Here is a 23,245-nt window from a genome sequence, read left to right on the forward strand (position 1 = left end):
ATATTTTTCAGAAATATTTTAGTATAGAAATTGTTAACATTTGGCTCTGCAGATGTGGCTGGATTCTAAGTCCCATCAGCTATAGCAGGCATAGCCAATAGTCAGGAAAGATGGGAATTGTAGTCCAACAACAGCTGGTCAACATCCATCTTCTTTTAGAATCATCAGATAGTTCTGCTTTTTTTAATGAGCACCAATTATCAAAGCTGTTGTTCTGGCCTCATTTGGATGCTAGAAGGCAATCTCTGTTGCAGAGTTGTCCAAGGATTTTGTAAGAGCAGAATGAATAAAGGACCTCTTGAGCCCTGCCTTTAAGGCTTGGGGTAGCCTTTGCATGGCTACCAAGATAATTTCCTGTTGCAGCTAGAGACAAGTGGTATAGAACTGTACAGAGGTTAGTTTTGATCTACTTGTCTTGCAGAGTGTGTTTTTCCTGTTTGTGCTCAGAAGATTGAGATGCCCATTTAATGAATGAAGAAACAAATAAATGAATGAATACCCTCTACACATACCTTGTAAAATAAATTTCAAAAAGCATGAATTTCATAGTTTATTGAGACTGTGCCATCAGAAGAATGCAATTTCTATAAAGGTAAAACTGGAAAATTACAATCTGTTTTTAATAAATTGACATTTGGGATTATATATGTATGAGAAGCAGCCCTTTGTGATAAAGGTTCTGGCATCAGTCCTTTGTTCTCATTTGGATATAAGAAACAAATGTGATTATCACAGTTTCTGCTGAAATGTACTGGCCAAAACCCAGAGAACCACAGAACTAGCTCCGCATGCTGTATACCACAGGCATTGGGGCTTGTGCTTCTCAAACAGCCCACCATGGTATACTATATGCCACATCTGTAACTCAGCCAGTTACAAACATAGTTTGCAACATGGCCAGAGCAAGTGCTCCATTCTGATACTCCAAGAATAATATCTAAAATTTTGACAGACATGTGTGAGATGTGCCTAAAGTTGTTTGCTGGATTGTCACCATGAATGCAGCTTTTATTTATTCAGTATTGGGTTAATCCTTCTTGCTTTTGGAAAACACATAATTTTCCTATTAGACCCACCTAAGATTATTATAATCTCTGGACTAGAGATACATACTTTACTCCCAAAGACCTATTCATTATCTATTTGATCCATTGCTATTTCCCCAGCCCCTACTCCATTTCTATGAATACTCTGAGTGTTATAAACAGCTGATCACCCTGTCATGGGTTGTTTCCCTAAGAACCAGTACCACCAGTACTTGCAATCAAGCTACTTTGTTTATTATTATTGTTACACGCCACCCTAATCACTGAGAAGTGTGAGACTCCAGGGTTGTGTGCTTACCAGAGGCTCAGTTTCCTTGGCAGAAAGGACAGTGTAGACCATGTATGGTTTAAGAGGAATTGTTTTATTTATACATCTATACAACCTGACTATAAGATGGAGAGGCTCATAGCATAACACCCACAAAAGAACTTGCATCTCCATTAGTCACAACTTTGGATCCAGCACAGAGCAAGATACATCTTTGCTGCACCTCTCACAACAACTCCCTCCACATTCTAGCTCACTCACACAGCAACTCTCTAGCACCACCTTCTTTTTGCCTTCTTGCTTGTTTCTCACTTAGATGCAGCTATTGCATCCAGTTCATCCCTTTGGTCTTCCTCTTAAAAAACAAAAACCTTACCTGACCACTTCCCCAACCTTCCCCAAACTCATAATGAAAGAAACACGAGATTAGAGCTAGACAACATCTTCCATGGATAAAAAATGGTAAAGGACCCGTGACAGTTAAGTCCAGTCACAGATGACTCTGGGGTTGTGGTGCACATCTCACTTTACTGGCTGAGGGAGCCAATGTTTGTAGGCAGACAGTTTTTCCAGGTCATGTGGCCAACATGACTAAGCTGCTTCTTGTGAAACCAGAGCAGCTCACAGAAACACCGTTTACCTTCCCGCCAGACCAGTACCTATTTATCTACTTGCACTTTGTAATGCTATCGAACTGCTAGGTTGGCAGGAGCTGGGACCAAGCAACAGGAGCTCACCCTGTCGCGGGGATTCAAACCGCTGACCTTCTGATCGGCAAGCCCTAGGCTCAGTGGTTTAGACCACATCACGACCTGCGTCCATGGATAGAAGATGCCTTCTTTCCATGGAAGACTTTTGATCCAGCAGAGGGATCCTGGTGACAGGAGAGAGAAAAGCTCTTCCCCCAAATTCTTCACCCTCTCAGCACTGCTTCCCACACTGTTCTTGAGAATCCTCTAATTTCTGGAACAGTGTGGGAGGTGGCAGTAAATGCTGCAAGGGAAGGGGAAACTGGCAAAAGTATTCCCTTCTCCATCAGAGGCAGAAAAGTTTGGATCCTGCACATTGTTCTTAGCTTTTTCAGACCACTCTTAAGAAGAAATTTGTTCAATATCACGATTTCATAAAATATCTGGTCAATTAAATTGCAGCTAGATGTGCTGGGCTGTGTTATTTTGCATATAATGTAATTTTCTTTGGTGATTTTGTATTTGACTTTCATTTCAACAACTGTATTATTTCTATTGAATTATAAATAGCACAGGACACATTTCACACTGGGTGTGCTTGCATAGCAGATTGTGGCAGTTTTCAACCGCTTGAATCTTAGCACTTCTGAAGCCATAGCAGTGAAAGTGGACTGTAGTAATGTGCTCAAACCGGGCAATCGTTAAGATGATTTACAAAGAGATGGATGAGAGCAATATTATGTACTAAGAGGGAATGACCAAGGATATGCTCTACATGCATTTGAAGGCACCTCAGGAAGTACAACATTACAGGAAAAGGTGGATGTGGGTGTGAAAGAGAGAGAGAGAAAAATAGAAAGGATAAAAATAGAGGAAAGTAAGACAAGTGAAATGGATACTGTTGTGCATGATGAAGTCTGATAGAGACTGAGTACACTATAGCTTTGAAGCACATTCAGAGCTCATATTCTTCCCCTCAAAGTGTCCTGGGCACTATAACTTACCACTCACAGAGTTACAGCTCACAGCAACCCTTAGCTAACTACAGAACAGAACTACAGAACTAACAACCCAGAACTCTTTGAGGGGAAGAATGTGCTTTAAATATGTTTTAATGGCATAGCGTGTACTCAGTACTATACACACAGTCTTTTTTCTTTTCTTTCTTTTTTTTTTTTTTGGATGTTGAGTGATAGGCCAAGCTTTTTGGCCTCCACAGTCACTTACGGACTCATTGTTAAAACCGTGTTTATGGAAGACAATCTTACTCAGCTATGAGTGATCACCAAAGAAGAAGACACACAGTCTATATGGATATGAGAGAAAGAAAGATTGCAAGGTTGGTCCCAAAGGTCAGCATCATTTGGCCCATGCCAATTCCTACACCAGCTCAGGGGCCCACTGTAGATACCTGGAGACTCCCAGCTCCTCCATTCACTTGCTATTCTCCCTATACATGTTTTTTATACACGTTTCTGAATGAAAGAAAAAAGGACATTCACAAAATCTCTCAGACACTTCAGAAATATGGAAACCACAACAAAACCTTTGAATCTGATCCATGATAATTTCCTCTCCGCTTTGCTAAATTTTGATTGCCATTTTTTTCCCCATTTGCTGAAGAGGGATGTTTGGGGGAGGGGTAACCATGCAGAATGGTGCTTGGGGGGTGTGTGTTTTGGCATGGCTCGTCTGCAGTTTAAGACAATGGATAAGCTGCTCATTTGCTCATGGTTGCCCATGCTGAGGTAAACTTGTTCTCTTTCCATGAACCAGTGCTGTTGACAATATTAGCGTAGAAAGCGTAGAGCGTAGAAGGAAATAGGTGAAATATTCCAAATGCACTGCAAACAAATGAAACCAAAACAGCCTAATATATATGCTGGTTAGCTGATATGTGATTCTGTGGGACTTTAATTAAGCCTGGTCTTCCTGTTGTCACTCTTAGACCTCACACAGATAATGTGAGCCTGAAATAGTACTTGTAAAACACACTAAAATGTGTAGGTAGAAGATGTAGTGTAGTGTAACTTATTAATTATTGTTCACCGTGTTTGATTGTTAAAAATGTAAACAAACCATTAGCAACTGGCACACAAATTGCTTCCCATTTTAAATCTGCTGCAAATTAATTAAATTACTTTTTCCAAGCTCCACTGTCTAAGCATGATTATTATTTGTGTCGGCAGCAGCAATGTTCCTTTCAGCTTGACTGAACGATACAAAACGAAGACTTTGCAAATCCAGCCTAGAATTCCCACTTGGGATAATTCTCTTCCATTAAAGTTCCTAATAAAAACACCTCAGGGTCTTTTTTTATTGGAAACTCATTCCCAATTATTCAGCAGCACTTACGGTTGCAAAAGAGCAATTGAAGCACTTTCATTTTAGAACAATATGGGTTTTATTCCCGCACTGAATGTAACTATGAGAGTAAAACAGAACCAAAAACTTCCATATTGTTGTGTTGCTGGAATTAACCACACGATGAATCATAAAATTGCTTCTTCAGATATAAAACAATAACATATGAGTGTGTCAGGGTAACAGAACTACCTTGATAATTTCACAAATACTGTATTCATATGCTTTACAAATGATCATTATGTTTGACCCATCTGGGAAAATCTGTAGATCAGCACCAATTTCTGTAGCCCAATACTTTAATTAAACTTTGTCCTCAGAGAGGTGAGGTAAAGCTGCAGTATGTGTGTCCTTTATGGATCTGTTAATTAAATGTCTACTTTCTTGTAAAAAAATGATAAGACTGTAAACTGGTCTAAACCTCAAATTAAACATATAGTGTATCTGATAATGTGAAAATTGTTATGTAGTAGCCGAAGGACATACATGGGTTTCTTTCCCTATTTCCTTGTATCAAATGATAAGATTGCAAACTGTTCAGAGCCCTAAATTAAACCTGCACTGTATTCGATAATGTGAAAATTGTATATTAAGTAGCCAGAGGATACACGGAGTAAGTGCAGACACCAGGTGGGATTCAGACATGTACAGAATCATCCATGAGACTTAGGGCACTCAATTATTCCTTGCATCTCTTCCTGCTCTTCAGCAGCATGCAACTCTCCATTGCCTTCATTTTCTTTGTAGTTAACCATGTTTAGTGCTATGTGTCCTCCAATCCTAACGCTAACCATAATTAGCCACAAACCACAGTTTGCAATCATGGTTAGGATGGTACTTGAAGGCTCTCATTTGAACTATGATCAGCATTATTATCAGCAAATGCATTATGCTAACCACAATAAGTTCTGAAAGCAGAGGAACTGTGGCCAAGAAAAAAGAGAACAGGGCAGTGGTGGTGGTGGTGGGGAAAGCGTGTGAACACATGAGGAGGAAAATGAGGGGGCAATCATATAGTGGTGATAGGTAGGGAAAGATGCATAAAGGACACAAGAGCAAAATGGACCCCACAGCTCCATAATAATGGGGGACCTTTTCCTACAGAGCCAGTGTGGTGTAGTGGTTAAGAGCGGTAGTCTCGTAATCTGGGGAACCGGGTTCGTGTCTCCGCTCCTCCACATGCAGCTGCTGGGTGACCTTGGGCTAGTCACATTTCTTTGAAGTCTCTCAGCCCCACTCACCTCACAAAGTGTTTGTTGTGGGGGAGGAAGGGAAAGGAGAATGTGAGCCGCTTTGAGACTCCTTAAAAGGGAGTGAAAGGCGGGATATCAAATCCAAACTCTTCTTCTTCTTCTTCTTCTTCTACTACAGGATGGTGAGTTGTTTGTACCCCTTTTTCTATTGGCTGAGGGATGAAAATAACTAAACACATTGGAGAATTTTAAACACGAGCCTATCTGGCATCGGAACAGATGCATGGTAAGGACTCAAAACATATTAATTATCACCAAGAGGGAAAGGACTGGCTTACATTCAAAAGCAAGCTCTTCATCATTATCTTCATCATCAACTTAGAGCCACATTGTAGGTCAAGAGGGACTCAAAACCTGTTCCTTCAGGTCAGGAACACTGAGATGGTCACATACATAAGCTACATAATACCCTAAAAGAAACTTTTTTCCAAATATATATACAAAGTTTATATTAAATTTATATAATTTGATATAAGCTTTATATTTATTCATATCAAAAGGTGGAACTTCCAGTGAAAAGGAGGAGAGGCACTTGTAAATTTGTATGTGTGGTGTGGTATTATAACATTTATTCTTCTTGGAGGGAATCGTGCTTCCCTCTCCTTAAACTGACAGGTTTAAAACCTGTATATATTTCTATTTTAATAGCAATGATTTCCCATTGGTTTGTCCTTTCCATGGTAGAGTGGGTCACCTTGCACCCTGGAAGCACAGGACTTTGCATTTTCCTAGAGAGGAGCATTTAAGCTGTTGGAAAGGCATTTATTATAGATATGGCACTTGGGGAAAAATGCTTGAAAGGCATCTGGAGGGGAGGAAAGTATTGTAGGGCACATCTGCCACCTCAAAAGAAAGGCGTGATCATAATAGAGGGGATTCACAGTTTCTATCTTTCACAAACTTTCCTTGCTCTCATAAATCAGCAAGGGGGGAAACCAGCCCCAAACCTCATTATATCATATGCACAGGCTCTCGTTTTCCCCACCCCTTTTATTTTCTAAAGTAGGTTTAGAAAGAACAAAGAGGTAGTAGCAGTTCAATGATATTAAGCTTGGAAAGAGCTGTACTTGCGGGTTCCATTTTGCCATCTCAAAGAGGATTTTATTCAGCTGTCACATACACAGAGAGCTCTTTTGCCTCTAGATAAAGTAGAGCAGGGAGAAGTTTTTTGTTGTTTGTTCTTTAAAAATAGTGGAAAACATCCCAGTCTTTGTGGGAAATTTTTGAAGTTTCCTTTTTTTAACATCGGAAATAAAGTCAAAGTCACTGTTAAGTCAGCCATGATGCGTGTTTCTTATGCTTATTCTTCAGAGAATGGAATATCACAATTTTAGTCAAGCTAAAAACGATGCTTCAAACTTCTTTTTTAAAATAAAGCCCTGGGAAGCAGATCTGGGGACCTATTTTGATGTTGCCTAAAAGGCAAACACTTATGCAAGGTCAGCTATTTTATATGCTTTATTTGTGTGTTTCCATTATTTCTCTCACAATGCTACTAATATATTCTGGTCCCAAAGCTTGAAACGGGAATTAAAGCTTCCATTTGATTAATATCTGTTACAGATATAGGCATAATTCTTAGGATGACCTGCTCACCTTAGACTGCTCAACTTTGTCTAAAAAATTAAGACAGAGGTCTTAATCCAGTTGTAGTAATGTAAGACAAGTAGTGTAATTAGTGACTCTAGTAGGAACTGTGAATTCCCATTCAAATCACTGTCAAAAGACGATGGTCTACAGATGAGTATTATGATACAGACTTTGTTGCAGATGCACTTTCCTAGGGTCTTAAAGGATTTGGGGCACACACTTTCAGAGGGGCTCTTGCCATTAGGGATTGCTCTGAGATAAGGGATGCCAGTAGTACACTGTATGTAGACTGGGTCTCTACTCCACACCCAATATATAGGCAAAATCTGCTAGCTGTGTGTATATTAAAACTAAGGCAAGTCTCATCCAACTTCTCCCTGGTCAATAGCCAGCAACCACAGATAAATACAATCTATATCACAACCCAAAACCAGGAAAATGCCTTATGTGTAGAGGAGATACTTCAAGAACTCAAGCCACAAATGTTGAGAATTATATCATAAAAGTGTTAAGCTTGTGGAAGACTTTCCATAAAACATCTGCCCATTTCAGTGATGAGAAAGCGTGTTCTCCCTGAAATGAGAGCACGTGTTGTGGTGGGGTCTGCCAACCCAACCCTCTGTTGCCAGGCAGGTAAAAGTGAGCTGGCCTGGGGCAACGATTGGATGGCCAGGTTGCTGGGGCAAATTGCATGTTGCAATATGGTGGGTGGGACCAAAGGCTTTAAATATTGGGGCCCTCAGCTTTTGCTTTCTCTTTCGCTGAGTGCGTCGGATCACCCGCCCGCCCGCCCTGAGTTCCAGTTGACCTTGCTATGCCTGTCATGGGGCCGTCTGCTGTTGGGGCAGGGGCCTAGTAGGAATTTTGTCCATTTGGCTGATTGGCTGGTGCCATTTGGTTTTTGCCTACTACTTAGCAATTCGTCACAACTTGTAACCAATGCGGTTAGTCATTGGTTATAAAAATTGGTGGAGGAGGGGTAAGGATAGGCTGGGCCTGCCCCTCCAATGGTGGTGTGGAAGGGAATTCCGTTAAAGGAATCCAGGGGATTGCCATGATTTCGTCAAATCCCTGAAATGGGACCAGGGCCTGCAAGCCCTGGGGAGCAGGTTGGGTGAACGGTGAGGGCCTGTAAGTCAGCTCAACTGATCCCAATATTGTTTTCCCTTCACTGGCTTCTGAGGGAGTTTGGAAAGTCAGTTCTGTCCCAGGCGGGGGGGGGGGGGACAGATAGTCTTAACCAATGCCTAAGCGACCACTCACAGATTAAGTATTTTAATAAAGTTGTGGCCAAAATTATGCCAAAAACCTTAAACAAAAATTATGTGTGATTTGTGAATCATTTGAGGGGTGGCTTGGGGACCTCGACACACAATACAACACTGAACCATAAGATAAGGGATGCAAAAATACAGGAATGTGTGGGTGGGTGGGTGTAACTAATGAGTAGTCCCTTCCTAAGGAATTGTAAGAACCAGCCATCTTTCTCTCTGTACTGTTTTTTTTTTTGTGTGTGTGGGTTTTGTTTTTAAAGTTTGGACCACCTCATAATCATTTTGTGTCCTGACTGGGCAGAGGAGGAAAAGTGGTGACCACCTCCCCAGCCTGACCCTTCCAGAGAAGAGGAAGAAAGTTTAGATTTACAACAGGGGTTTGTGGGAGGTTACAGCTCAGAGTCAGATGATGGGAAAAGCTGGGAAATAATGATAGAGGAGGAAGAAGAGGAAGCAGCGGGGGGCAACAGCTGTCTTTAGAAAGCATTCCAGACCCCACACCGAACCCAGTGATCCTTGAAAGCAGGAGAGCAAAGAATTCAAAGACAGGGGGCACTTCTCAGCATCCATAGGAGAGATATTGAGATTGACGAATGAGGAAGTAGAAGAGATGGGGCAGTGAAGATTCACACAGGACACCACCATTATCCAAGAGGCTGGGTTTTATAGCCTCTCTCTGTAAATACTGAATAAAAAGTGGACGGTAAGAACATTCCTTGCCTTTGTACGTTCCTGGGCAACCATAGCAAGCCATGGGAGTCGCTGGCAGCAGCCTGACATGTGCGTATGCATAAAAAAATCTGCTCACAAACGCAACAACCCAGATACCATTTTGTGAACACAGCAAGTTAGCACAGGACAGAAATTGGCCGAGCCAAAATCTAGGCTTTCTGTTCTACTATGCAAAATTAGCAGGCATTTATGTAGTTTATACAGTTTGGGGACCATCACAAGCCACCTCTGGGCAAGCCCTGACAATGGAGGGAGACATGTTTGCTAACTTGCCTAGAAGAAACAATACTTTTTTCTATGATTTTTCATCTTATGCCATTACTTTATTTGTTTTATGAAATTGTATGTTTTAGAAATTGTATGTGTCAGAAACCAACATAATTCCCATGAAATATTTTATATATATATATATATATATGCAGGTTTTGGTGTCTTCGGGTGTCTTCCCGTGTAAGAGTCGGGGTGTCTGGGCGACGTTTCGACGAGGTCTCACTCGTCATCTTCAGGCTGGTGCTTTCGGCTTTGAAGCCGAAAGCACCAGCCTGAAGATGACGAGTGAGACCTCGTCGAAACATCGCCCAGACACCCCGACTCTTACACGGGAAGACACCCGAAGACACCAAAACCTGCATTCCTGTACCCGTGAAAATCTACGAAAGCAAATATATACGAAATATATACGAAAGCATATATATATATATATATATATATATATATATATATATATATCCATCCCTTTGTTGATGTAAATCCAGAAAATCCATGACATTTTACAAAAGAGCAGCCTTGCTAAAGCTGGGTGGGCAGACAATCTTCTCTCATCTTCACTTCCTTCCCTGGGGGAGTAACAAAACTGAGGTGAAGGAGCCTTCCTCTCCCTTTTTAGCACATGATTACCAGGCCTGTTGTTTATTTTTCTACCTTTCAGTAACTTTGGTAGCCGAAGTTCTAAATCCCTGTCAGCACATGAATGAGCTGCCAATCTTAGTGCCAGTCCAAACATTATGAAACAGCATTGGAGGCAGAGGTAGCTCAAACGCGAGATCTTTTTTTTACTCTCTCTCTCTCTCCCCTCCTGATGTCCTGATTTTGTATAAGCCATTGCTAATGAAACTCTGAGCAACTGCCTATCTACTTTTGTTTGCTTGTCTGTCTTGTCAACACACTGTAAGCCCTTTTGAGGCATGGGCTGTCTCTCACCTGAAAGAACAGTGCAAACTAAACAATGCCTTTATTATTGGCAAGATTTATATGAGCTATTGGCACACGACTACTCTGTACTGTACTATAAATGAAGGTGGTGGGTGTATGTGAGAGATCTGGACAAAACCATTTATCAAAGCTAGGTTCTACTAAATCCAAGCTATAAGGCCGAGGGCTAGGCCTGGCTGTAGTGAGGTCAGGAGGAACAAGGAGAAAAGATATGACAGGAACAAAGAACGCAAGGAAGAGCAGCAGCATCTGCATCTCTCCATGGCAGCTGCCATTTCCCTACACATAATGCCCCCGGAGCATTGAGGATGCAAAATGATGGCCAAGTTGCCAATATACACTGTCCTCCTATCACTTGCTGTTGCAGCAAACAAACAGAATTAGGAAGGGAGGAGAAAGGCGCCGTCTACTGCCACTGTCAATGCTGATCTCAGCTTGCAAGAATCTTTGAGAAATTTCTCCTTCCCCTGGAGGAATTTGGTGAAACGGTTCCCCCAGTTTATTGCCCACTAATAGGGTAGAGAATTTCAAGGGGCCATCTGCACACAGCTCTAGTCTTCAGAAAGGTGGAGTCATGAAAAGTATTGCATTTATTTGTTTCACTTACCGTATTTTTTGCCCTATAGGACACACTTTTCCCCCTCTAAAAATGAAGGGGAAATCTGGGTGCGTCCTATGGGGCGAATGCAGGCTTTCGCTGAAGCTTGGAGAGTGAGAGGGGTCAGTGCACACCGACCCCTCTCGCTCTCCAGGCTTCAGGAAGACATCCGCAGCCTAGGCAGCCCTGCGGGAGTTGCCGCAGGGCTGTCTAGGCTGCAGATAGTGGCCTGCTTCCCGGAGCGTCGGGTGCCCTGAAAGCAGAGCGCCCGGTGCTTCGGGAACACATCCGCAGCCTAGGCAGCCCTGCGGGAGGTCCCGCAGTGATGTCTAGGCTGCGGATAGCAGCCTGCTTCCCGGAGCGTCGGGCGCCCTGAAAGCAGAGCGCCTGGCGCTTCGGGAACACATCTGCAGCCTAGGCAGCCCTGCGGGAGGTCCCCACAGGGCTTCCTACGCTGCGGATAGCAGCCTGCCGCCCGGCGGGCGGGGCACCCTGAAGCAGAGCGCCCCTCGCGCCAGGCATACATCCGCAGCATGGGGAGCCCTGCAGGAGTTCCCCACAGGGCGCCCCACGCTGCGGATAGCAGCCTGCCGCCGGGCAGACATCGGCCAGCCCCACAAGCTCGGGGGACAGCAGGGAGGTGCAGCGCCGCCATCCCACTGTCCCTCGACCTGGTTCGGTTTCCCTGACCTGCTTTTGGGGGGGAAATAAAGGGGGGAATTCCTTTCCCCCCCAAAAAAACCTAGGTGCGTCCTATGGGATGGAGCGTCCTATGGGGCGAAAAATACGGTATATCCCACCTTTCCTCCAAGGAGCTTGAGGGGACATGGATAGTCTTCCACAAGCTCTATTTTATCGTCATTGCAAACCACATTAAACCAAGTATTTACCAATGTTTTTATTGTTGTATTCTGTTGTTATCTGCATACCACCTTGCTTTATTTTCTGTGGCGGGATGGTTTATCATTACTTATATAAACGACCCTGTGAGATAGGTTAGGCTAAAAGACAGGCTAAAAGATAGGTTAGGCTTACTGAGCAGAAATTTGAGCACTGGTCTCCCAGGCCCTACTTTGACCCTCCAGCCATTATCCTACACTGGCTCTCAGTAAATGTGGCATCTTAACTGAAAAGGTTGAAGATTGGTAGTCTTGGGGAAATTGGATCCCTGTGGGAATAATGCTTGGCTCGTTTACCAGCCCAACTTCTTTCACTGAGCCACCATAACCTCTTTTCAAAACAAACGTTTTGGGCTATTGAAACAACACAGTGTGTGCAAGGTTGCTCCTATGTAAAATCTTTGCACACACTTTCCCCCTCTGTCAGAAAGAAGTATATATTAGAAAGCAGGAAGGATAGAGTCAGAGGACAGAACAAGGATGGAACAGGAGTAAAAAGAAGTGGCTGGCAGGACATTTCTGAGGACTTGGCCAGCCTGGCATGGCAAACAGCCTCCTCCAAATCACTTGTTGGCATTTACTTGCTGATTTAAATGCTTCATGCAAGATTTTTGTCAAAGCAAGCTTCTCTACGATCTGAAAACCCAGCTGAAAAACAGAGATATCAGAATGAAACTTGGATCATACATCCAATGCACAATGTTTTATGTAAAAACTGAACACCACACCCTTTTTTGTTGGTTGATTGGTTTGCTTATAGATATTTGTATCTTTACTAAAATGATCAGGGTCCTTTACAAGGAAAAAAATCAGTACAATAAAAATACATTTTAGCAGGAAATAACTATAATGAACCTCTCAAAAGAAAGCAAGGTGCAAGCACATAAATAGCAACAAACCCCACAAATGGGTAAGACAGTGTTATTTCTGTTGAATATTAATCTGTTGGGTAATTTCTTTTAGGGGGTGGTACATGCCAGCAATGGGAGTTAAGCGAACTGGCTGTGGGTGGAACCACAGCAAAAAGTGGCCAAGGCCACTGCCTCTTCTCTGCGCCCTTCTCTTCCTCTTGCTTCATGTTGAGCAGGCTGCCATGGAAGTGATATATTGCTGTTTCTTCTGACAGATGTTTCAGCTGATGCGTTACTGAAACAGCTGGAGATTCCAACCAGGACCACCAAACTCAGTGATTGGCCAGGCCAGGCACTGACTGAGGGCCCCAGGGGCTCTCAAGAGCCCCCTGGTGCCCTGGTCCACCTCTGCTGCTACTCCCTACCCTTCGCTCTGGGCCCCTAGATGGGCATCTTAGCAGTAGGCTAAGGCTTCATTGCTAATGGAAACAAAGCTTGATTTCCATCCACAGCAGCTGCCCACTTCAATTTGCACAAAATTCAGTGCCCTGGCCTAAAGAACTATAAAATCCACAAAACCCAGCCTATAGTTCTATAAAATTTGTAGATCTCTGAAATGTAGATTTCATATAGATTGGGTCTGCAGCAGTGCATTTTGCATAGATCATGGACAACCACGATGGATGGAAATACAAGCAGTATTGCCTCCCCCCACAATACTGCTAAAATCATGGCCGGCCAAGAAGGGCAGAAGGTGGTGCTGTTGTTGCCACTGTAGCAGCAGCAGAACATAACAATAATCCTGCATGTTCACGGCTATAAGGAGGCGGGTTTTTTTGTGGGGATGAGGGTCTTGTCACATCATGTCTAGCCTGACTCTCAAACACTGTGTTTTAATAAATGTTGTGTAGAATAGAGTCTATTGCATTACCATTAATGTTTGATTTCATATGTATATGCTTCCCTTTTTTACCAGTTGCAGTTCTCCTGCTCACTAGTATGAATTTAATTACTTCTGAAGTCAATATGGTGTTCTTAGAGCTGGCTTAGCCGGCCACAGAATCTGCTAAAGCTTTATCCTCATTCAATGTAAACCAGTATTTCTCCTTTTAAGGTCAACAGACCTCTGCTGATTTTTCACCAGCTGAGAAAGTAGTTTTATAATTCATTGTTGATTCCTCCCTCTCCCCCCAAAAAGATTACATTCTTGTTGCTTTGGGTTTTTTTAACCTTATGGCTGAGTGATATCGTTTTGTTTATCAGCCACCTGCACCCCCTCACCCTATTTTGAGGCAAAAATCAAGGAATAAGAAATTCCAATTTTAAATTCAATCAGCTCACAAGTTGTTTGATGCCGTGGATTCAATTTGAACAGCTGCCTCTGTCTACCTCACCCACATGAAAAAACAGCTTCCTCTGGAGATCTGAACATGTACATTTGGTGGCTAAAATTCAATTTAAACCTGTCCAGATACAATATTACTGGCACCAGTCCTAGGCCTTGAAACTGATTTAACCCCCTCAGAGCTTCCCCCTAAAGTCCAACATTGTGGACTTTGTGTGCCAAAATACTTTACACCTTGCTATGAAACATTTTCACTTGAAATAACTGTCCAGTGATTTCAGTGAAATTTAGTTCCCCCTAAAACTGTTTAGGATCATAAGTGAGGAATGGCAATGCCAGTTACATAAGGGTGTTTACTTGAGTTTCCCTACCCAGACCAAAAATGTTCATACAATTCACTCCTGGGCTCAGCCCACCACTGCCAACTCAAATAGAAAAGCTTGTGAAGAGGCAACCAGAATAGCAGTCTCTAATTTATAGGAGCAGAAGTAGGTCCACAGGTGAGTCACTCAGCTAGAGATAAGAATGTGAGAATTAATCAGCAGTGACTAGAATTTTTCAGATATCCATAATGCAAATATTCACGTCATACTGCTGATATAAGGCAAGACATAAAATCAACAGAATTGCAACCCAGCTGCAACAGCAGTAGCATTTTCAGCCATTTATACTGAATAAATAATATATATATATATATATATATATATATATATATATATATATATATATATATATATATATTTGCTTTCGTAGATTTTCACGGGTACAGGAATGCAGGTTTTGGTGTCTTCGGGTGTCTTCCCGTGTAAGAGTCGGGGTGTCTGGGCGACGTTTCGACGAGGTCTCACTCGTCATCTTCAGGCTGGTGCTTTCGGCTTCTTGTTACTGGAACAAGCCGAAAGTATGTTCCAGTAACAAGAAGCCGAAAGCACCAGCCTGAAGATGACGAGTGAGACCTCGTCGAAACGTCGCCCAGACACCCCGACTCTTACACGGGAAGACACCCGAAGACACCAAAACCTGCATATATATATATATATATATATATATATATATATATATATATAGCCATTTAAATTATCTACTGGGGGATTGAGGAAAAGAGTAAAAGGTATTCGGGACAATATACCTACAGAAACTTTTGGTTGTCCATGGAACATTAGCTTCGTGAAACATGTTAGAGAAAAGGTTAATTAGTTGAAACCTCATATGGGGAGAGGACCCAAATTCAGTGGTCAAGCATATGCTCTTTGCATGCAGGATATACCTGGTTTAAGCTCCAACATATCATTAAATTGATCCCAGGGAGTAGGGCTGAGAAAATACCTTTGTCTATACGAGATGCTGGATATTCACCTTCAGACAGAACAGGCAGCACTAAGGGAGACTGACCACTGGGCTTACACAGTAGCAGGAATTCAAATTAACCCAGTGATTTGCAGGTAACTATATTGTTATCATGAAAAATAGGAGATCACATGAAAGCATTCATGTTTACATTTGCAAACAATATCATACTTAATATGCTGCATCTATTCTATTTGTTGAGGTTCATTTGATCTGATACCAGATCAGTACAATCCATTTTTCTTTCCCTGGAGTATTAAACTTAAGTCTCCTGCCCTCTCCCTTCCTCATTGAAGGCTGGGAGCTTTGTCTCACTCCCTTTCATTTCCCCCCGCCCACCTGCATCTCATGAACATGCTCAAAAAAAAGTTCCTAGTGGAATTTTTGGCACAACACTAGTATCTACCTGCAGCCAGTCCTAGAGGAATAATTTTCATCTCCTGCTTTCACACAGTATTTTATTCCAATCTTGGGCTTCTCCATCCCTTAATTATTTTGCAAGCAGGCTTGACTTGGATCAAAGCAGCATTGGTCAGGCAAGGTTGAGATTGATTAAAAATAGGCTTTAATTGAATGCATTTGCTAAAGTTGCCTCTCTCGCTTTTTTCTTTTTCCAAATAATTGAGATATAGCCCTGGAAGTGGCAAGCCCTATCTGCATGTGTCATATTGGAAATGGAAAGTGGTTCATGTCACGGTTGCTTTTGGATAATTTGCGCAATTGCCTGTGAAGTGTGGGTTAGATCATTTTGGTGAGTGACTGGTTTTATCCTTTAATTCAAATAAATGCCCTAATAGGCCATTAAAGCTTGTTTTCTCCGGAAATTCATCAATAATTTACTGTATGATACATGGAAAAATCAAAAATGGTCCTCCAGTTTCCTTCAACATATTAGATCTCTCTTCCAACAAAAGCTGTATTAAAATAATTTGAAAGGGTATATGTCATGCAAATGTGCAGGAACTTATGCATGTAATTCCTATTAGCAATTACAGATGCTCGTTAGGTAAAATGTCACTCATGCTGACAAAATTCTATAAAAAGAGTTGCACTCTTATGACTGTAATATTTATCCCCTCTTCAAAGTGCACTGCAAGCAAAAGGCCTGTTTACTGCACATAAGGGGCTAGGATGGCCCCAGGTTATTATTTGTATTACTGTAGTGCCTAGAGGCACCACCTGAAGTTAGGACCAAACAGTTTTTGGAGAATTTATATGCAACTAGAGCCGAGCCAAAGTTTTCAATTCAGTTTGTCAGCTGGGAGAAAATAATGATTTTTAAGGGATGCAATAAAATATTTTTTCAAAGTTCTACAGAGGGAGGTGCTTTTGATAAGAAATGGTGGTGGCTTTTCTGGGAAAGTTCTTTCTTTAACTAATTGTTGTGCCATTGCTTGCGGCCTAGGTGAGCTACCATGGTCTTCTGCAGTGACCCAGGAAGCCATTATCTTCTTTTTCAGCAGCCAACCTTCCTCCTCTGCAGTAGCCCAGTGGCCACCACTTTCCCCTGCATTGCCTCTGCTTGATTGCTATTATGTTAAGATTTGGTGTTGATTCAGAACCATTACTGGAAGGTGAAAAGTGTGGGTCACCACAGGCTTCAGAACAAGAGGACATTCTGACATAGCATATTTCAAACAAAGCTTTACAGAGGAGGGATACAAGTGAACAGTAGTGGAACATTCATTTGAAGGAAAATACACACACCATATCCTCCAACATTCCTCAGAATGGTAGAAGAGAAGAGAATGTCCCCATTCTCTTCTACATCAGTATCACTGCCGGGAGGAGGTGCACCTTAAGATTTTAATTATGCTGACAACCCCTTGTGAAAGCCCAGCTAGCTCTAGTGTCCACCCTCAACACCCAACTCCTTGCCCCCATATCTCTCAAACTCCATCCCCCACAAGCCTGTCTGCATCCCACCAGCTACACCCTTCCCCACCACCCCCAGGGCCTACTCCTGCACAGGGTCTCATCCATCTGCCAACTTATCTTCAGGCCTGATCTGACTCACTTTCTCCTTCTTGTCTTTATTGGGAATGGTCGGCTGGATTGGTGGCTGCAGGTCTGCCAAGCCAGAGAGTCACAGCCTCTCATGCCAGGGACAGTGGCAGGTGGCATCCTGGTTGCTTCGATCCCCTTTCCTCCTCCTGCTGCTGCTACTCTTTGGACCCAGCACAAGACTCTTTCCTTTCCTTTTCTTCCCATCCCACTTTCTCTGTCTCCCAGGAGCAGTGGCAAAGAAGGTGATGGTGGAAGAGGAGGAAGAGAAAGAGACTTCAGTTGGCAACTCTCTCTTCCCCAAATTGCCCCCAACATAAAGCTATTTTCAGTTAGCTTACCTCAACAAAGATGGGATTTTGGGACTCTGTTTGACAAAGTGAGAAGCTGTAATGGCTCAAGGATTTTCATCATGCAGTTTCATCAGCATATTCAGAGCAGTTGGAGACTATCACACACACACACACACACACACACACATATGCACACACACACAGCCACTGCTGCAACAACCACTGCTTATCACTGTAAACCAAGGGTGGGAGAGAATTTTGATTCCATTTGCTACCGAATTTTCAGTTTCTGTAGCAAAGCACAAAGGAAAACACAGGCTTCCTTGAAATCCGCATTTTGCAATGCAATTCTCCAGCTAAGTAACATGTACAAACAATGTATATTTGGAGGTAAATGTGCGCAAAAGTGCTTGTACTCATCAAAACAACATACCAAAATGCATTATATATGGGGAAAATGTTTTCAAAAATGTGTATGTTAGGTAAAATGACATACAAACATGTGTATATTAAGAGAAATTCACACTAAATGTTGATGAATTTTCACGAGAACCTTTTCTTAAAAAAAAAAAAATACACTGATGTGTAGAAGTGAAGTCTGGAAAAATGAGAACCGGAGAAAGATTAAAACTGACAGATTCACCCATCCCTACCATAAGCCCATCGAGGCAACAATATGTAATAAGTGATAATTTTTTGAATTTCTCCCGACCCCTGGCAAGTGAACTGAAAATGCTGTTCCAGGTTTGCAACTTGAAAAGTAGAATGAGGACGTGTTTTCAGATCACTACTATATAAAACTCACAACCTGCCCCACCGAGGTCCCAGTGGAAAGCAGCCTGTATGAGAAGAGAAACAAAGGCAGAAAGAGATGAGAAAACTGGGCTAAGCTCCTGCAGAGAGCTGATGTGATCCAGTACAGAGAGAGGTGGGATTAGGGCCATATCCCACACTACACAGCTATGCCTCCAAGTGAACACTTGAAAAGAGAGCTGTAGACAATCCCTCCTCTCTCTTCATTTCACCCTTTGATATACATGCCGTAATTACTGCTTGCAGCAGTCATTTCATTCCAGGCTTCAACATTTCTTCTATTTTAATAGCATTTAGTTGAAAAGTTAAGTTGCATTTGGTTCCCTATGTAAGCCATGCATCCTAATTGTGCTCTTCCTTACCCTTTCCCTTATATTTTTCCCTTCCCAAGGTTCATTTATCTCTCATATGCTTTTGATTTCCTTTGATATTATGATTGTTCTGACATCTTTCATAAATCAAAATGCATTCACTGGTTTTCTGATTACATATCTACATTAAATTTTACAAACTGATGTCAGCCTCTGGTTTGATCTGGTCACAGTCCTCTTGACCACTGGGGCAAATTAAGGACCAGAATTCCAGTAGTAGGTCATATGTTTGGCATGCAGAAGGTCTGAGGTTGTATCCCTGGCATCTCCAGAGAGGGATGGGAAAGCCTGCCAGCTGAAACCTTGGAATGCCACTGCCTGTCATTGGGCTAGATCAGGGGTGCTCAAACATGCGTAAGGGCCGACCAAAGTTGGTGAGCTTTTTTTAGGATTGAAGTTTTTACCCCAGGACATATACTGCCACAGGGGTCGGCTTAAATTGACCGGTGGGCCAAATTAGGCCCCCAAAATGGACCTTGGACATGCCTGGGCTAGAGAGATTAGTGGTCTGGTTTTGTGTAAGGAAACATTATTTATTATGGACATATTATTATAGGAGACATACACGTCTCTCAAAGTAAGTAATTGTTTGGTACAATGTTGCATATCAGTGCCCCAGCCGAAATCCAACACAAAATGGAGAAGAAGGGGAAAGGGCTCCATTAAAGCTTATGGAAGGGGTCCTCCTGTTTGCCCTGCTCTGCATATGGGTGGGAATATTGTGCCCCCTTGGTTTAAATGGGTTTTTTAATATATATTTTAAGCCAAGTTTTTTTTGATGTTGCTAGGAAAAAATGGTTTATTTTACTTTTTGAGGGGGGAAAACAGTATTCTTTAAAGGAATTTGCAAATGCAGGGAGCTATATAAATGAGAAATAATGGAACAAATAACAAAGCAGAAGTTTTGGATTCACCCACCTTCTTCGCTGGTTAACACACAGACCCTTTTTAGAGAGAACTGCATTGCAGGTCACCACCATGCTTCATTAAGGGAGTGCCTTGATTTTTGTGTGTATACAGAACAACCCTATTAGGTGACCCTTGGGTTTTTTCCTTCACGAACATTACAACCACCTATGATTTCTGCCCCCATTTCCACCCATGCTCCCATTTATCTGAATGTCCAATTATCTGAAAGTTTTTTGATGTCCCCACCGACAACTCAGATCAATGAGTTTAAACTGTAAAGTCATTAGAGCTGTCAACCAGTTAAAGATTTTAGAGCTGATTAATTGTGCTGCTTCAAACAACTAACTGACAAATTAATTAAAAAACTTAGTCCTACAGAATCTCAGCACACCCATTCAAAACCCCCGTGGGGCCTGCAAGATGTATGTGATCCTTGTGCTTCACATGCTTAACAGAGAGAGCTATTGAAGTTGCTTCTTTTTATTTTCATGACTGTCAGAGCTGCTTCCAGATCCTAGCTCACAGAGGATCACGCTAGCCAGCGATCATTTAGTAAAAGTCTTTATTGAGTTACATTTTCCATTCTCAAGCTGCTGCGTGCAACTCTACGTCTAATGGCTAGATCGGCGAAGTCCCGTCTGAGTCTCCGCCCCTTGCGCACCAACTTAATACCCTAGCCCTGCTCCACCTTTTCCGCCTGACTGTTCTCCTCTGGGTCCCTCTGCCCCCCCGGGGTCTCTTCCTTCCTGGATTCTTCTGACGCCGACCCCCCGGACTCTCCTGTCTCCTTGCGCCGGGCTTTAGGACCTGGCTCTCTTTCAGGGCTGCCTACTGCGTCACTTCCCTGTGCATTTGAACTTGGCGCGCGCGCCCAACTTTCCACTTTCCGTCTGACCGTTTCTTCGCTCCCCGATGGAGGTGTGGCCACTCCTGACTCATGCCCTCCCCCCTGTTGTGAGCTGCCAGCGCTTGATCCCTGGCTCTCTTCCTTTTCCCTGCTCTCTGGCGGTGACGCTGGTCCCGATTTCCAACTGCTCTCCTCTGAGTCCCCTCTGGCTCTATCTCCCTGGGGTGTCCCCCTAGGCTCCCCCCTTGCCCTGGCCACTGGTGCTCCTTTCTGTGAATCTTCTGATTCACTGGAAAGACTCGGAGATCTCGGGTCGTCGTCATCACTCATCTTTTCCTCTGCCTCCTCCCCCTCGCTCTCTGTTTCCTCCCTTGCCCTTGCCTCTGCTCCTGAACCCCTGACAGTGACCATGTAATTTTCTTTCCCCATTTTTTCCCCAAAAGCAAGAGCTTTGAGCTACACAGTTCATTTTGTTTCACCTGTTTTACTGTTCCTTTAATGAGATATTTTATAGACGGAATTATAGTTATGGTGCAAAAGCCTATTCACATCTACTAATTGAGTTGTGGTGCTCAGCGAGACTTATTCTGAGGTAAGTTTGTGCTAGATAACAGACTTAGCATTACAGCTGGGCCAAATATCCACATTTTCACAGAATTATGCTTCCCAGTTGCCAGGACTTGGGGTAATAATGGCTTTCGAGTACAGGCAAAATTGAAGAATGTTCAGGGGCGGGTTTACCATAATGGCAAAGTGGCCATGGGTTTCTTCTTCTTTTTAAGCTTTGCCACTACTTCAAGTGACAGCTTGGTTGCCTTAGCAGCCTTCGGGTATTCCTGTGGCGTCTCTAATATGTATAGAGATAACGGGCCAGGGAGGTCAGGGCTTGGCAGCCCCCCACCCTACCTTATGTATTTGTTTCCACTTGAGGAGATTGCAGGCTTCCACACGGTTGCGGTAAGAGTTCTTCATTTCTCCTTCTAATCCAAATTTTTGGAGGGTGTTTTTCACCCCACCCATATGAAAGTAACAAAACTATTGAGGGCAGCGGTTCATTATCATGTTATTTAGGATCCCTTGGGGTAGCCCAGCTCTCTGATCCTCTTATCCCAGGGGACTACTCTTCTGTTACCCAATACAGTACAAATTAAGTATTTAGGGAAACAATTTTTTCCACCTGCTCCTATATCTCTCACGCCCTAATGTGTCTGTGGCAGTAACATTTTCTGTTTCAAGCTATTGAAATGGAGTACAATGAATCATAAAGCAAAGGCAGTTTAACACTGTACATTTCTCATGCGACTGATACTTTGGCTTCCTGCTTCTTGCTGGTATTGCTTTATGCAATAATCTGGAAGTGCTTCCTTCCGATTCACATCATTACCCAAGGTCCTTTTTTACAATGTCAAGTCACTATGTGACCAGTACTCAGTCTTCAGATGAGAAGCTAAGTGGTTTTATTATTTTGTCACAAATTAGGCAAGACACAATACCACAGGTGCTAAAGTGGCTCATATAATAACACCCACCCCTTTCCGCTGAGACATATATTAGAAGATGACAGGATTTCTTTAGTATGGCTCTAAAATGTGTGAGCGTCTTGGGTTTGGCTCAGAAAATCTTCCCAGTAGACCTGTGCATTCATTTTTAATTTTAATACATTTTGCTGCCTGAAGCAGAGCAACCAAGTCCCACCCCAAGTCAAAGAGTCAAGGTAATGATATCCTTGAACATGCATGGAGTTGGTTTTAAATGAATGTTTTATTTCAGATTGGTAGGTAAGGTAGAGAAAACATAATCCACACTACTGTGCTTTCTTTATCTTCTTCCCATAGAAAATTATAAGCAGATGAAGAGAAGCAAATCTCTAACTGAAAACAAGAGGATGCTTTTAGGATATATATCTATTTAAATACCTGTAAAATGAGCCCTGTTTCCCAAACTTTCTGTTTCTGAAATATGATAGATATGTTTTTAGAAATAGCAGAAGGTTGGAAGATTTCATGCCATTTGGATGGAAAACACCAAAGTTAAATGCAGCAGAAATATCTTCCATTGAAAGCAGGGGTAAACAGAAACAAATAAGAACAAGGAAAATGAATTACTGATGCAAGTTATGCAAATGAATGAGTACTGAAATGAATGTATGTTGAATGACAAAAGCAAATGGCATAACTAAACTTAAACCAAAAAAAATCCACACCCATATGTCTTGACACATAGTTTGTCGCAACCTAATTCCATAAGAAAAAGGAAAAGACAAGAGCAACACTCATGCTTGCCCATTGTTTTTCATCTCATAACCATGGCTGTGTCACTTAGAATAGTCAGGGTGGAAGGGGAAGGATAAGAACTTCACTCATTCACTTTCATGGGGGAACGAGTCATCCACAGTGGGGAATTCTAGTAGGTCACTTCATCCTTGAACACTGAAGATCTATACGGTCATTACTGGACTAGGGTCTTGGTTCTCCCAACTGCCTTGACTTCCAAGGAGTTTGGGGATAAATCTCACTATGTACAATGTAAGATGTGCCATG

The 23,245-nt window shown here is 42.5% G+C and overlaps 1 long non-coding RNA gene across 1 annotated transcript in view; it reads right to left on the reverse strand.

The window, feature by feature from the left end:
- Positions 1-23,245, reverse strand: part of LOC309531402 — a 62,454-nt gene that overhangs the window by 613 nt on the left and 38,596 nt on the right. The window lies entirely within an intron of this gene.

Source organism: Podarcis vaucheri (assembly GCF_965113315.1).
Source record: "Podarcis vaucheri genome assembly, chromosome: 4".
NCBI lineage: Eukaryota > Metazoa > Chordata > Lepidosauria > Squamata > Lacertidae > Podarcis > Podarcis vaucheri.